The sequence below is a fragment of the Hibiscus syriacus genome, unplaced genomic scaffold (genome assembly GCF_006381635.1).
Source record: "Hibiscus syriacus cultivar Baekdansim isolate YM2019G1 unplaced genomic scaffold, ASM638163v2 tig00002169_pilon, whole genome shotgun sequence".
In the NCBI taxonomy this organism is placed as follows: domain Eukaryota; kingdom Viridiplantae; phylum Streptophyta; class Magnoliopsida; order Malvales; family Malvaceae; genus Hibiscus; species Hibiscus syriacus.
The window spans coordinates 230916-246688 of record NW_024061913.1 but is presented as its reverse complement, the minus strand read 5'-3'; the positions used below and the strand labels follow the sequence as shown (position 1 = coordinate 246688).

General features: G+C 33.9%; 1 pseudogene; it reads right to left on the bottom strand.

The window, feature by feature from the left end:
* Window positions 1-6631: 6631 nt before the first annotated feature.
* Window positions 6632-13554, bottom strand: LOC120137786 (annotated as a pseudogene).
* Window positions 13555-15773: the final 2219 nt, after the last annotated feature.

The following is a 15773-nucleotide window of genomic DNA, read 5'->3' as shown; positions in this document are numbered from 1 at the left end:
TTCAATAACAGTCTTTATAGTGCAACCAGTTACGAAGCATGTTTAATTGTATCAAAACATACAACAATATATGTTGGGATAACATTGATCTCAAGTCTGAGGATCATACGTATAGTCGTCACCATGAGCAATGTTATGGTCGTTACATAATAATCCAAGACATATGCTAATGGTGGGTCGATCCAATACATTGTTCTCTAACAATATAATCATGTATTAATTCTGACATCTCTATGTCAATGACAACTTGTTGTCACCAATCAATAACATGTTAGTCTTAAGCGTATTATTATTGTCCATGCCCATAATAGTACTTGTCTATGGATCTTTTAATAATAATAATGTTATTAGATGGACTTTATTATATTTCAGTTTATTTTAAACACATACATATAACTGAAAATAATAGTGGCAATGCCTTTATTCAATAAAATGGTAAACGAATGTATTATTACAATCATCATATGAATGGTCTTTGGGCATACTCTAAAAATGTCCCACTAGCACTAAGACCAATCACTCACTTATCTAATACCGAGTGACTCAGTGTGACGATCATGCCTTTGCTCTGTAAGAGGCTTCATCAAAGGATCAACAATGTTGTCATCTTTGTGTATTCAGTATATTTCCACATCTCCTCGATCTATGATCTCTCCAAAAAGATGAAAGCGCCTAAGAATATGTTTGGATCGTTGATGAGATCTGGGTTCATTTGCTTGTGCAATGGCTCCATTATTGTCACAACGGAGTTCTACAACATCTGATATACTGGGAACAACCCTTAGTTCTGATATAAACTTCTTTATCCAAACAACCTCTTTTGCTACTTCACTGGCTGCAATGTATTCAGCCTCTGTTGTAGAATCAGCTATTGTGTCTTGCTTTGAACTTTTCCAGCTCACAACACCTCCATTAAGATAAAACACAAAACCCGACTGCGATTGTGAGTCATCCTTGTCAGTTTGGAAGTTGGCATCAGTATAACCTTTTACACTAAACTCTTCCTCCCCTCGATAGACAATAAATTTAACCTTAGTTCTTCTTAAGTACTGAAGGATATTTTTAACCGCAACCCAGTGATTTTTACCAGGGTTTGCCTGATACCGACTCGTCATGCTTAAAGCATACGATACATCTAGTAGAGTACATTTCATGGAATACGTGATAGAACCAATAGCCGAAGCATATCGAATCTTATTCATCCGTTCTATTTCTTGTGGAGTTAAAGGACACATTTCCTTCGAAAGAGAAATGCCATGTCTCATAGGAAAAAATCATTTATTAGATTTTTCTATACTAAACCTTTTCAGCACTTTGTCTATATATGTACTTTGACTCAGACCTAGAAGTCGTCTTTGTCTATCTCTATAGATCTTAACTCCTAAGATATACGCTGCCCCACCCAAATATTTCATAGAAAAACAACTACCTAACCAAGTCTTAATAGATTGTAAAGTAGGTATATCATTTCCTATGATGAGTATGTCGTCTACATACAATATTAGGAAATAAACAATACTCCCACTTGCCTTCTTATAAACACAAGGCTCGTCTTCATTTCTGGTAAAACCAAATTCTTTGATTGTATCATTGAAACGAAGATTCCAACTTTGAGAAGCTTGCTTTAGTCCATAAATAGACCTCTATAGCTTACAAACCTTTCTAGTATTTCCTCGAGCGAAAAAACCTTCTGGTTGTGTCATATACAAATCCTCTTCAAGTTTTCCATCAAGGAAAGCAGTTTTGACGTCCATTTTCCAGATTTCATAATCATGGAATGTATCTATTGTGAGCAAGATCCGAATGGGCTTAAACATAGCTATAGGGGAGAATGTTTCATCATAGTCTACACCATGAACTTGTCGAAAACCTTTAGCGACTAATTGCCCCTTGTATGTTTTTACATTACCATCCATAGTGGTTTTCTTCTTGAAAACCCATTTACACCCTTTAGGTTTGACCCCTTTAGGTGGTTAACCCAAAGTCCATACTTGGTTTGCTGACATGTAATCCATCTCCGATCTTATGGCTTAAAGCCATTTCTTAGAGTCTGGGCTAGACACTACCTCTTGATAAGTTATAGGCTCATATTCATCCATAAGAAGAACATCTCCATGTAAGGTAATAAGAAATCCAAATCTCTCAGGTGCATGGCGTTCTCTTGTGGATCTGTGCAATGGTTGTATTTCTAAATATGTTGAATGTTCCTCAACAACTTGTAAAACATGTTTAGCTTCAGGTTCACAGATCTGTTGTTCTTGAACTTCCCCGAGTTCAATATTTATACCCTTCCCTTTCTTTGAGAGAAATTCTCTTTAAAAAAAATACTCTCGTTCGAGAAACAAACACTTTGTTCTCGTTAGGGTTGAAGAAATAATATCCCTTAGTTTTTTTAGGATATCCAACAAATATACATTTATGAGATTTAGCTTCGAGCTTTGTAAACATATGATAATTTACATAAGCTTCACAACCCTAAATCCTTATAAAAGACATAATAGGATGTTTCCCAGTCCATATTTCGTATGGTGTCTTTTGAACCGATTTAGATGGAACACGATTTAGTGTGCAAGCGGTTGTTTCAAGTGAATGTCCCCAAAAAGAAGTCAAAAGATCACTATGACTTAGCATTGATCGAACCATGTCTAACAGTGTTCGATTCCTTCTTTCAGAAACTCCATTCTATTGTGGTGTACCAGGTGGAGTAAGCTGTGAAACAATCCAACATTCTTTCAAAAGTTCATCAAACTCAGTGCTTAAGTATTCTCCACCTCGATCTGATCAAAGTGCCTTAATACTCATTCCTAGTTTATTTTGTACTTCATTTTTAAATTCCTTAAACTTTTCAAAGGCTTCAGATTTATAGAGCATATGATAAATATACCCATACCGACTGAAGTCATCGATGAAAATAATGAAGTAATGGAATCCACCCCTGGCTTGTGTATTAATCGGTCCATATACATCACTATGTATTAACCCCAATAAATCACTTGCTCACTCACCTTTACTATTAAAAGAAGATTTAGTCATTTTTCCCAGCGAGCAAGATTCACATACATCATATTGTTCGAAAACAAATAAATCTAAGAATCTATCTTTATGGAGTTTTAATATGTGTTTCTCACTTATATGGCCTAAACGACAATACGAAAGATAAGCTTGATTCGAGTCATTTGTTTTTGATATTTTAGTATTTATGTTATAAATGGTGTTCTCTTGATCCAAAATATAGAGACCATTAACCAATTGTGTTGAACCATAAAAAACATTATTGAGATAAAAAGAACAATAATTATTCTTAATAATAATCTCAAAACCAATATTGTCTAAATAAGAAATAGAAATAATGTTCTTAGAAAAACTAGGCACAAAATAACAATCCTCTAAATTTAAATCAAGTCCACTAGGAAAAGATAAAACATTTGTCCCTATAGCTAATGTAACAACTCTTTCTCAATTTCCCACTCATAGGTCTATGTCTCTTTTAGCCATATTCCTTCTATTTTGCAGTCCCTGTACAAAAGTACAAATATGAGAACCACAATCGATATCTAATACCCAAGAAGTTGATGTTGACAAATTAACACCAATAACATAAATACCTAAAACAAATTTTCCTTTTGCTTTTGCCTTATTGACCTCTTCAAGGTAAACATGGTAGTTTCTCTTCCAATGTCCGGTCTTATAGCAATAGAAACATTTTCTTCATTTCTAACTCCCCTTTTGGATTTCAATGCATTTTTTCCTTTCAGTTTGGCCTTACCATTGACTTTAGACTTTGCTGCTACCTTTTTCTTTCCATTTCCTTTGTCTTTGTGGACCATCAAAATGGGCTTAGGTCTAACCTTTTTAATGTTACATTCAACAGTTTGTAATATGCCAAGTATCTGTGGCAAAGTCTTGTTAATTTCATTCATATTGAAATTAAAGACAAATTGGCTAAAGCTATCTGGCAACGATTGCAGGATAATATCGGTACTCAATTCATCTTTGAGAGGAAATCCCAACTTTTCCAACGTTTGGATGTAGGCCATTATCTTGATGACATAAGCTCCTACAGGAGATCCCTCTACCATTTTGTATTGAAATAGAGCTTTAGAGGTCTCATATCTCTCTTGACGTACTTGCCCTTCATATATTTCTTTGATATTTTGAATTATCTCATATGCAACCATGTCCTCATGTTGCTTCTGAAGCTCAGGAGTCACGATGGCAAGCATTAGACATCCAATGTCTAACATATCATCCATATGTTTCTTGAATTTGTCTTTGTCAGCTCTTGAAGCATTAGCTACCGGTTTATCAGGAACCGGTTCTTCAATGCCATATTCCTTCATTTCATGTTTGAGAACAATTCTCAAATTACGAAACCAGTTAAGGAAATTTATGCCATTAAGCTTCTCATTCTCAATGAGTGACTGCAGTGTTGTTTTCCATTAAATATACAACAACGAGAATATTAAAGTAAGTAAATTTATCGAATTAAAAATTTATAAATAGGTCTTTATTTACAAATTACTCCCACTATTTTATTCAAAATTAAAAACCCTCTTTTTAATTTCAAAAAAATTCAACGAAATTTTTTCTAGTGGGTGAGGATCCATAATACATCAATTTCCTAAATCAACTTTGGCTTTTCTTTTAGGATATTGATTATTTAGGTAAGTAACTCTTTACTAGTTACATCTCATGTAACTCCTCCTTTTGGTGAACAACTCTTGTTCAAATCATCTCATGACTTATCCAAATACTTAACCTTTAGGTTTCTAATCCTATTATAATAACCTAGCTAAGTTATTACCAATATCTCAACTGGTGAATATATGTTCTTCTTTTAGGTAGAAACCAAGGAATCCACAAACTGGACACCCAGGATGATTCCTGATGATTACCACCCCAACAATCGTTAGAAGAAACTTACTGAATTTCTACTCTTTTTTTAGGTAGACGATGATGATTAATTTGAACACAAGTAATCTTAAATATGTTGGGACCGTTGGCGTACCCCATGGCGCAATGAAAACAAAACTCGACAGTCTCACCAGCGATCCAAGTACGGAAAACCGAAATCAGGAGGAAAGGATGCAAATACTTACAATGGGTTCATTGAAAAACAATAAAGGTAAGAGCAACATGGTGATCACGAATGGTTCGAATTGTAAGCCTCCATAAAAACACGTCTCGACCTCTACTTAGTTTACCCGATTATGAGTAAAATTTACTTTTCCTAAAAACATTTTTGAGAAAAATGGCTAAAGAGAGAAGTGGCTGTTATACCTTACCTAACTTTAAATATATCAGTTACCCTAACCTCTTAGGGATTTTAAGTTATTTCGAATTAATAAAAAATACTTATTTAATAAATTCAAATTAAATATCAATTAAAGACTTATAATCTGAATTATAATCTGTAACGTTTATTTAAACTTATTTAATTATTCCGAATAAAATATCGATTAAAAGAGTTGTAATCAAAATTACATTCTTTTAATGTTTACTTATTATATTTGGAATAATTAAAATCATATGTACATCAAATATACATATATTAACTCCAGATATATTTTAGTAACATACAACAAATTGTACATCTTTGCTCATTTCAATCCTAGGGTGTGACCCTGTAGATTCTTGTAAAGTTAGTAGTAATTATTAGAACAATTCTAATATTACATACAATGAGTGACATCTAGCAATATATCATTGTCACCTAACTTACAAGAAATTATGATTCGACATATAAACTTCATGATTAACTCTTTTATGTATTTCATACTTTTGTCCTTTATATCTAGAATAGGCACAAGTCTTGGAATAGTCACACTTGTATAGACCATCTATTATTTCTTGATATCTAGAGTAGACTATAATTAACGAATAATTTGTGATATCTCATATCAACTTATTTGAGCATGGCCATGCATTTCTCGTCTCACTCAATCAAGTGGTCTGTGATATATTTCCTATTATGTAGGAAGGACAAATCCTATCTTAATCATACACACCCACTACATATATCGAGATATATTCAATAACAGTCTTTATAGTGCAACCAATTACGGTGCATGTTTAACTGTATCAAAACATACAACAATATATGTTGGGATATCATTGATCTCAAGTTTGAGGATCATACATATAGTCACTATGAGCAATGTTATGACCGTTACATAATAATCCAAGACATATGTTAATGTGGGTCAATCCAATACATTGTTCTCTAACAATATAATCATGTATCAATGACAACTCAATATCATCAATCAATAACATGTGAGTCTTAAGCGTATTATTATCGTCCATGCCCATAATAATACTTGACTATGGATCTTTTAATAATAATAATGTTATTATATGGACTTTATTATATTTTAGTTTATTTTAAACACAGACATATAGCTCAAAATAATAGTGGCAATGCCTTTATTCAATAAAATCGATAAACGAATTTATTATTACCGTCATCATATGATTGGTCTTTGGGCATACTCTAACAAAATCTTAAACAAAATAAAACAAAAATAAAAAATGTAAATGAGTCCTCAATAATCATTTTTTTAAAAATTCAAAATCTATCAAAGAAACTTTCTAACATTTAAGGAGAAAGAAAATGTTGACATTTGTATTATCAATCAATCCAAAACACTATCTGTGTAATCGCCTCCCCATACCCTTTCTCAGTGAACTTGTTCACTATGTCTTGATAGTCAGTCTCCCATAAAGATGTCGAAGCTCGATCGAACTCCATGTCACTAAACATAAACAACCTTTTGATAATTTGTTCTGGCTTCAATTTGCCCTCCAATGCCACTTTTAACATAAGATCAGATACCTTTTCGAAATCAATGTTCATGCCACATTGCATGTTCCTCACTAAATTAGTTTTTTTCTTCAATGTTTCACCTTTCACTGATTGAAGTTTAGGTCTTTCGCTGAAGGTGATAACCTTCCCTTTCCATGGATCCTTGCTTAAATCCGAGACCAATATTCCCAACACGACGGAAACCTCCATCGGTATCCTGTGCATGCTACCGAAACGTCGCAAATAGCCATGTAATTTTTTAGCTTCCCCTTTGTAACAAATCACTGACCATACTTTTCCATTGAAGCTGTAACCTCTTCACAACCTTCATCGACCAAGGATGCAATTATTTCATTAGGAAGCAACACACCGGCGCGATGGTGCTTTTCCCGGCTTTTACATCCTCCAAATACTTGGTGAACTGCTCACTACAAGAAAATATACCTTTAATGACACACGAACGATGACACACGCTAATTTATGACTTGCAAAACATGTGTGTCATAAAAAAATGTCATTTTTTTATAAATTTGAACGATTTATGACTTACAATAATGTATGTCATATTTAATAGTCATAATTCAAAAAAATTACAAAAACACGGAGTACAGTTTTAATTGTGTCATCTTTAGGAGTCGTATTATAATTTCCCCCTTATTTTCATCATTTCCCGCTTGATCTTCCCCCCTCGTTAACAAAAGTTCACGCCGCACGTGTTTCCCCCATTTTTCTCTTTTTTCCTTTTTTGTCTTTGCAACCTCCTACTGGTTTGGCCATTCACCACAACGCAGTCGAGGGAGTAAAAAATCAAGGGTTTCCACAGGCAATCCTCGTCTTCTATTCCAATATTTGTGGGTTTGTTGATTTCTATTTTGTCTAAATTAATGAGTTTGATACTTTTACTTCATATATGTTATTTTGAATCGAGATTTGTTGCTTGTTTAATTTTCCATTATTTGTTTAATCGCTATTGATTTGTTCATTTCATAGGTTGTTTAAGTGGGTTATTTCGGTTTTTTTACTTCAGTGGACTGATATTGTGCTAGTTCTTGAACTCTTTTTGATTTTTGGGTTTTGATGGATTTTGTATTTTGGTTAAAAAATGTTGAACTTTGATTGTCTTGAGATATATGTTTTTTATGCTTGTTGATATATTTTAAACTCCAAATGTTTACAGACATATCTTGTTTCTGCTAGCCTATTCGTTTACCCTAATACCGATTATTTATTGCTTAAAAACTTTTTCATTTACCACATTGATGATATATTTTGATAAAAATATAATAATAAGTTAAGAAATATAATAATAAGTTAAGGAAATTTTATAAGGGACATACCTCCGTAGGTGACATTGAAGCTCTAACACTTGGAGTTTCTACAATTCTATAACAGTTTTGGTTTTTGCTGATATATCTTCAGATGAGCTTACATTTCCCTACATTTGAATGTATTAGTTGCAAAACAATTTGTCTGCACAATCGTAGATCCATAGTCAAACTATGCATTTCTTTGAGCTCCCTATTTATGATAGAAATTACAAAAAAAGACATTGAAAAAGAAAAGAAAGGAAAATAAAAAGATCCACCTTCTTAAAAAGGGATAAGTTTCAACATATATGTTGACAGTAGAAAAAAAGTTGACAACACCATAAGGTATCATGAAATGCATAAACAATGGCTTCCCAACAACACAATGATGAGGTGGGGAAACAAGGGGGATAACAATCAAACAACTATGCAACTGCCAAAAAAACCTCAAAAGCTATCTCAAGTCCTCGTTCGTGTAATTTATCTGCATTCAAACTTCTTAGACAATACCTTTGATTCTTTAATCAATTATTCCCTAGCAACAAAACACCAATTTCACCCAGGTTTCTATGCTTTAGTTTTTAAAATTACCCATCATGCAACAAAATCAATTTCACCCATGTTCATAAACTTAAATCACCGATTTCTAGCCAAAAAGATGGCTTCTCCCATATGTTAAAGATGAATTCTTTTCTTTTCTATCTAGATCATAGACTATGATGCAGTATCCTAAACTCTAAAGCCAAATATAAAACTGCTCCATGTTCTATCACTTTTTATCAAAATGTTAAACAGTTGGCACAGTTGGACTAGGTTCATATACGAACTTTCCTTATTTTTAATTGGGTTTTCAAATGATTTATCTAACATTGTTAGGATTTATTCGAGTTTCGATTGGGCTTTTTAAATTTTATGAATGGGTCATAACCCTTGAACATTGTTCTATAGCATAGTACAAAATAAATTTGTTAGGGTTATTTTATACTCAGTAATTTGGGGTAAACATTTTGTTCTTTATATCTTACATAAATATTTCATCAATCATCAGTTATTAAGTTGTAGTTTTGCTAATACTTTATAATTATTTAGGTTTGTAAGTAATGGTCGATGGATAAAGCGTGGTTTTGTCTAATAGACTTTGCACAAAGTAATGATCCAAATTCAGATCTTATTCGATGTCCTTATATACATTATATCAATTTGTGGCACCACTCAATTAAGACTTTGCGCTATGATCTGTTTGCGTCTGGCTTCGATGAAAGTTAAAAGGTTTGGTCTTTCCATGGAGAAAGACAACTCGAGCTTTATTCTAGATGCCCTAACAAATCTATTCCTCCTGACTTTGATTATACAAGAGATATGCTACATGATGCCTTCAGATATGTACAAAAAGAACCCGATTTATTGAAGTCACTTCTTGAAGAATGTGAGAAGCCACTTTATGTAGGGTCAAAGTATAATGCACTTAGTGGATTATTAAAATTCCAACATATCAAGGGTCAATTTGGGTGGTCTGAGGCTAGTTTTGAAGTATTGTTAGGTGCCCTAAAAGATGTCTTACCATTAAACAATAGAATACCTAACTCCCTATATGATGCGCATAACTTGCTAAAAGGAATAGGTCTATAATATGAAAAAAATTCATGCATGTGAAAACGATTGTGTTCTATTTTGGAAAGAACATAAGGATGCTTCTCAATGTCCAACTTGTGGCACATCTCGTTGGAAGAAGAATACCAAATACGTGCCTTCGAAAGTTTTGTGGTATTTTCCTCCCACTCATAGATTTAGGAGAATGTTTTCGTAACCAGAAATGGAACAAGACTTAACTTGGAATGCACAAGGTCAGGCTAATAACGGTATGCTAAGTCATCCTCACGATTCCCCTTCTTGGAAGCTTGTTGATAGAAAGTGGAAAGAATTTGGAGAAGAACGGAATCTTAGATTAGCATTGTCCGCTGATGGTATCAATACTCACAAGTCATTAAGTTCCAAGCATAGCTGTTAGTCGGTTATCTTAATAACATATAATTTACCCTCTTATTTGTGCATGACAAGAAAATTCATGATGTTGACTCTATTGATATCAGGTCCAAAACAACCTGGTAACAATATTGATGTGTACTTGGCACCATTGATAGTAGATCTAAAACTCTTGTGGTAAACTGGCGTGAAGACATATGATGCTTATAAGAAAGAATACTTCAATCTAAGAGCAATATTACTTTGGACTATAAATTACTTTCCCACATATGGTAATCTTTCGGGGTGTGTTACCAAAGGTTATTATGCTTGTCCAATATGTTCAGAGAATACTTGTTCACAGTGGTTGCCAAATTTGAAAAAAGTATGCTTTTTTGGTTATAGAAGATTCCTGCCACTTCAACAACCTCTTCGTAAAAAAAAAAGATTTCAAAAGTCAACAAGAGGATGGTGTTATAAAACAACCATTATCAGGTGAAGAGATTTACGACTATCTGATAGGGTTTGAGACTTCATGGGATAAGAAGATAACGTATAAGAAGAAAACGTCAAAGAAGAAAAAAGAAAGCATCGATGAGAGAGCTAAATTTTGGCACAATAAATCGATTTTTTTTAACTTGAATATTGGAAGAAGTTGCTCGTTCATCATCAGTTAGATGTTATGCACATAGAGAAAAATGTGTGTGAGAGTGTTTATGGGACATTGTTGAATTTGCCTGCCAAGACGAAGGATGGGTTAAGAGCACGACAAGATCTTGAGGAGATGGGCATTAAGCCTGAATTACAAACTCAACCAAGAGGGAATCGTACTTGGCTTCCGCCTGCGTGCTACACATTGAATACCACGGAGAAACACCGGTTTTAAGAGACCCTATCTACCATAAAAGTGTCTGATGGGTATTGTTCAAATTTCAAGAATCTCGTGTTTGATGATGTATCAAAGATGAATGGTTTGAAGTCTAATGATTGTCATGTACTGATGCAACAACTTCTCCCTTTTGCAATAAAGGGGGTGTTATATGTGAAAGTGAGGAAAACAATCATAGGTTTGTGTCATTTTTTCATCGTGTTGTGTAGTAAAAGTGTTGATGTTAATAAGCTAGGCAAGTTGCAAAGTGACATCGTATTAACTTTGTGTTTGTTATAGAAGTATTTTCCTCCTTCGTTTTTCGATGTCATGATCCACTTGATGGTGCATTTAGTTAGAGAGGTGAGGTTATGTGGCCCGGTTCATTTTAGGTGGATGTATCCATTTGAGAGATACATGAAAACACTCAAAGGCTATGTACGGAATCATCATCGACCCGAAGGTTGCATTGCAGAATGTTATGTGGTAGAGGAAGCCTTGGAATTTTGCACAGACTACTTAAAAACATGAAATCAATTAGCAATCCTCATGAACGTGCTGATGAAAGAATTCGCACTGACAAACCTTTATCACGGGGTACAGTCGAGGTTGTAGATGCTAAGCTACTTGATGAAGCTCATCTTTATGTATTACGAAACACTGCTGATGTGGAGTCGTATATAGAGTAAGAACCACTGTGTCTTCTTTGTAATCTATGTAATGCATTAAACTTTTTCTAACTTCTAATATGATTCTAACATCTAATATTATTTAGGCAACATATGTTGGAATTGAAGGATCATAACCGCCGTGCCACTCGAAATAGTAAATGGTTGCAGACTCAGCACAGTCGAACATTTATTAGTTGGCTTAAGACCAAGGGTATCTTATGTGGCAAACTTTATTATGTCTTGATATTTTGTATCGACATATGATTAATACAATATTTTTGATAACTTAATGTGAATATATTGTATGCAAATGGATTAATTATATATAATATGAATCCCGAAGGTTTAGTATTTTGAGGCATTAAATGTGATTTAGTTTGATTATTTGTCAATATATAAATATATATAAATAAATAAATATATATATATATATATATAATTTACGAAATACAATCACGACACAGGAACGTGTTTCGTTTTTTTAATGACGTGTGCTTCAATGACACGCAATGTAAGTCATACATGCGTGTCATAAATTTATGACACACAAATGTATGTCAAGCAGATTTATGACAGGGGCTTCAATGACGCTCAATGTAAGTCATACATGCGTGCCATAAATTTATGACACACAAATATGTGTCATTTTAATTTATGACGGGAGCTTTAATGACACGCAATGACCGTCATAAATGTGCATCATAAATGTGAGTCATAAATGCATGTCTTAAATGCGCGTCATATATTCATGACATATAGTTGTGCGTCATCTGAAATTCATGTCGGTGGCTCCTTGTCATGCTTCAAGAACTTGTCCTTGTAAAGCTTCATGGCCACAGAGGCAATTCTGTTGTAAGGAATCGAACCCCATTTGTTTGCACCAATATACACCTCGGGCAATTCCAAAAGCTTACGAAGCGGCACCAACACTTGTTTCCTCAGCCGATCACGAACTCTGTAAGCGTAATGTTCTTCCTCGACGCCGTTGTATTCTGGGTAATCCTCACGAGGGAACACCTTTTTTACAATACTCTCACAAAGCAGGGTCGACCTGTCGAAGGAAGAATCAATGGAAGCGCACCATTTAGCAGCAAGGCCAATCTTCCTCGGTTCGTTAGATTTCATGAACTCTATATCGGCTTTAAGACAGGCAGCGAAGACATCCGGGACGCACTCGTAGAGAAACCTGAATTCGCGATCATGTGAATGCCTTTGAAGAACCTACTTCGCCATTTGAATTTTCTTCTACTTCCTCGAATCACTCGCTTTTTTCTTCTCGATCTTAGCCTTTTCAACAGCATTTGACATTCTGACTTCTTTGGGTTCATTATAACTTTGTTGTTTTCCATCTTTTTTCTTCCTGGTTTTTTGCTGTGGCTCACGCCTCTTCGCCTTTTACATTTTAGTCCCATTTTTCTCCTGGTCCACTCCTCTTTTTGAATCTTCCTCACGGTGGGTCCTTCAAGCATACGATAAAGGATCTCGGGTATATCCTTGAAATACCCTAAATTAACAAGGGAATCCAAGTTGCAGGCGAGGGTTTTGGGGTGGTGATCGTGTAGCAAAAACGCCGCCGTGTAGACGCTTTCCTTGTCGGATTTCCCGCTGCCACGGACACCGCGTAGGTTACTAATAAGCTTGAGGGTGGTAAAAGGGTCGTGAGGCCAAGCACGCGCCAGCCTCTCTAATGGATGCTGGTGGGGAATCAGGGACCACGTGGAAGAAGAAGTCGAGGCAAGGGTTGCCTGTGCTCGGATACGCGGCCGACATATTTTCGGTGAACCCCATGGGAGGTGAGTTCATGGCTTTGTTGAAGTTGGCCACCATGGCATCCATGAAACGGTCGCTTGGTCCGGTAGTCGCTGCGTCAGTTTGAGTCTGAGACTCAAGAGGAGGAGGGTTGCGGAACTCCGGCGGCCCAAGAAGTGATGGCGGCGCCATTGTGATCAGGGATCGGAAATTGTATCTAAAATCTTCTTTGAAGTTAACGAAGTAGTAGCAGTAGAAGAAGAAAGAGATGGTTTTGGATGTCAAACGTCGTGTTTGGAAGAGTTCAACTATAACGTAAGCCTTGTCTTGGTCCCCGATATATGACTACTTCTAATATTTCTCAAGTTTTCTTTCCTTATACTAAGAATTTTTTATCAAAAAACTAACGAAGAAGTTTTTATTATTATTATTTCAAAATAATTATCAATGTTTTCTTATTAATTTAAATTACAATCTTATCTAACTCCGAATCAAATTACATCATTAATTAAAAAAATAATTGATATTCTTAAAGGTCTAAGTTCGAGATAGAACCAATGATCTAAAAGGAAACAAAAGTACATAGTTACATGCTATTTTTAATATTTTTAAATTAAACTTTTTATATTTTTAAAATGAAAATAAATTTTAAATTATTTGATTATCTAATTTTTGGATTTTATAAATTTAATTCTTAAAAATATAAAAGTAATAACGCCAAACTTACGACTCCTTAAACAATAATTCACGTCAAATCACCGCACTAAATCCGCCTATTCATCCTATAGTTTAGAATTAATGATTTTCAAAGTTAAATTGATATTAAAATTAAATACATTTATTTTTAGAGTAAAGAAGGCTAATAGTCTTTCTGCTTTATTAAGTTTCTTGACTATTAAAAGTTACAAAATAATAATTCGATTATAAAGTATTGTTTTGTTGAATCCATCGACTATTGAAAGTTACAAAATAGTCTCCTAACTATTTGTTTTGATCCAAAATCGTCATTTTTCATTTAAAAATAGATGATATTATGAGGCGAATGTTAACTTGTTGACTGTGATATGATAAAATTTTATCTCAAAATCTCAAACGACTATCATATCTCAGTTATCATGTTAACATCCAACTTAAGCAACCGTTAATCTTTTAAAGAAAAAGGAAGAGTCTGGCTCATAACGAATAATTTGTGATCATTTTATAACTTTTAATAGTTGAGGGACTCAACAAAATAACACTCCACAATTGAATGACCATTTTATAACTTTTAATAGTTTAAGGGACTTAATAAAGTAGTACCATACATTCGAAAACCATCTATGTTCTTTACTTTTATCTTTATTGATATTGAATATTTATGTAATTTAACATATGATGAGGTCGGGTTGTATTGGCGAAATCTATTTATCAAATCTCTAGGTATATTTCTTGTCATTATTTTAAATTTCGGCATTAATTGCTTCAAAATTAAATAAGCTGATGACTAGCTTTATATCAGGAGCTTCTTCAAATCGAGCTATTTATTGAGTCAAGTTTGATAATATCGTCGGGCCAAAAAAGTATAGTGGCCTCGGACTTTTCGATGTAAACATCCGAAACTGGTCTCTTCTAAACAAGTGGGTATGGCAATACGGCAGCGAGCGTGATAGCTTTTGGAGAAGAGTGGTAGACGCTACTCAAGTTAATGATCTAATCGGATTAGTCCCAAAATAATCTCAAGGCAGGAATGTCACATAGTTGTGGAGGAATATATATCGACCTCTTCTTAGAACCAAATCACAATAAATTTAAAATTAATCAAATCATCAAGAATAAAATACTCTAATGTAAAAGCGTACCTGAATTAATCGATATGTTGAAATCTTTGAGTATATCATTGGTTGTGATCTTTCAAGAAGATATAATTCTCTTGAGTATAAACTCTCTAGCGGGGATAAGAGAAAATATGAGATTATCTATTTCTTATGGACCATGACCCCTTTATATAATTGATCTAAGAATCAATTAGTGTCTACACTTATAACTCTGTCCCTCATCGAATTATAAATACAACTTTAATAGTATCTACATTTTTATTTCCATGACACTTCTAATACCTTATGATTTTCTAACATAATTGGTTACTTAATTTATTACTATTTTATGATAACAATATACATTATAAATATGTGCTCATAATTATAGATTTTAATCCAACAATCTCTCACTTGGGCAACATATGTTTTCTGATAAATGTATAACCTTACGAGCTCAAAACTTGTTATCATAAAATAGGTATTCTATAGCAATCTCGTCTATAAATTATATCTATATAAGATCAAAGCGACATTTGTCATATCAATCATGACTAGACCCATCAATGGTCACGTATACAAACACAATCAAATGACATAAATCAATCATGGAACATA